Below are 2191 nucleotides of genomic sequence, written 5' to 3'. Positions count from 1 at the left end.
CCAGGATTTAAAGCAGATCTAAACTGCAATCTGGTGACGTCCCTCTGAGACCTAATTGCTCATTAAGGCGTCCTAGATAACCGCACCAGAAAGTCACCTTGAAAGCATGCACTCAGCAGCACCATCATGCAATCCCCTCATCTGCCTATGTCCACATAGGCACATGAGTGACCTGGGGGAGGACACATAACACTTCTGAGCTTTGGTTTGCTCATCTACAAAATGAGGTCGCTACCCTTCTAGGCTATTCCTACTGTATTGTTTCCTAGGGCTGCTTAACAAATTATCCCAAACTGGGTGGCTTAAAACAACAGAAATCAATTCTCTCACAGGTCCAGAGGCTAGAAGTACAAAATCAAAGTGTTGGCAGGGCCGTGCTCTCTCGGGAGGCTCCAGAGGAAGAGCGCTTGCCCCTCTGCTGGCTTTTGGTGGTCGCTGGCAATCCTTGGACTTCCTTGGCTTGTATTGACATCACTCCAATTTCTACCTTTGTCTTCACGTGGCCAGCTTCCTCTGCGTGTGTCTGTGTGTCCTCTCCTCTTAAGGACACCAGTCATTGGAATTAGGGCCCACCCTAATCCAGTATGACTTCATCTTAACTAATTACATTTGCAAAGACCTCCATTCCCAAATGAGGTCATATTCACAAGTACTGGTACCAAGACCTGAACATATCTTTTCGGGGGACACAATTCAACCCACCTCCAAGATTATGAGAGAATTAAAGCAATAACAATGCAAAGCACTGAGACCATTGCTGGGTTGGGGGTGGGGGGCACACAGCAAGCACTCAGCACATGGGAGATCTCGTCTTCGTTAGTCACACGAGGGAGTAGTTCTCTCCCACATAACAGGCTCTGGCCCAGATCAGGCCTGGCTTCCTCACTCCTCATAAAAACAAAAACCGCAAGGCAAGAAACCAAAAGTTAACGAGCCGACATCCTGATGGTTGATGTGTTGTTAAGACTTTTAAAACAAACAAACCAGGGCTCGATACCAAGTCACTGCGGTAAATATTTTATCAGTGGGTCTCGCTGAGAAAACCCCGCACACGCACGTGGGCCCCACACGCCTCCTCCCAAGCAGGAGCTGGTCTGCCAAGAAGGGGCCCAACGGGCTGCTCTAAAAGCAGAAAAGGGTTTACTCAAGGTGTGTGCCTTGAGTTCCAACATCTGGCGGCCTTCCCACGGAGCAAAAACTTCCAGAAACAGCCCTGGAAGCCCCACAGGCTGTACGGAGAGATGGATGGAGTCGGGGGCAGAGGCTGAATCTTGAGCAGCCTGCACAGTGCTTCTTCCCAAGCCGAAATGGCGCGACCAGGGCAGCAATGAACAAGTCGCGGGCTAGGCCTGTTTCCCACTCTCTGTGGAAACCAAAACGGCTGCCTCAACGATCAAAGCTGCAGCCCACAACCTAAGACTGACTTTGAGCTCGTTAAGTCATAAGCTCCTGCGGGGCAGATTTTCTCCAAGGATAATGCTTGAAAATTAGGAAGTAAGTGGCCTGGGAGAACCTGGGACCCATTAACCAACTAGGCAGACAGAGCTTCCATTACGAGAGAAAAATAGCTGAAAATCTGAAAACCGTCCTTGGGCAGCTGTTCAAAGATTCCATTATGAGTTTCCCGGGAAGCCCTCTGGGGGGTCCGTGCTGATGGCGGGGGCACGGGGCAAAGCCTACACAGACGTGAGGTGAGAAGAGCCTGGACTGAGAAGGCAGAGGCCAGGGTTCTAATTCTGAAATATAGGGGATCTCTCTCCCTCTCGCTGCCCTATTGGTGTCCTGAGGGGCAGAAACAAGAGCCCCAGCTGCCACCCTCATGGAAGGCACATGGATTCCACGACGCAGACCTGTGTACAAAATCATGACGCTGAGCCAGGGGTTGTACTGGATGCACTTAGGAAAAGCGTTGTTTGTACGACGGAAATCTGCATTTCGATAGGGTCAGTCCCATCTGCCAGCTGCCAAACGGCGAGGCTGTGCTTTAGGAATATAACCAGCTAAAACAGTCACCAAGTCACAACCGGTCACACGTGTCCCCAAGGGAAACATGGAATTCCCTCAACATGTCACTACTGTTACTCCAAATAAATTAAGTCAGTCATCAAAAAGGTTCCAAAGCAGCATGCCAATGCCACCCTAGAGTTAGGGACCCGGGTAGAGAAACAAAGGAATATGTCAGATTCCATCT

This window comes from Pteropus vampyrus, unplaced genomic scaffold, assembly GCF_000151845.1.
Source record: "Pteropus vampyrus isolate Shadow unplaced genomic scaffold, Pvam_2.0 Scaffold31, whole genome shotgun sequence".
NCBI classification, from domain to species: Eukaryota; Metazoa; Chordata; class Mammalia; order Chiroptera; family Pteropodidae; genus Pteropus; species Pteropus vampyrus.
This window is presented reverse-complemented; position numbering follows the sequence as displayed.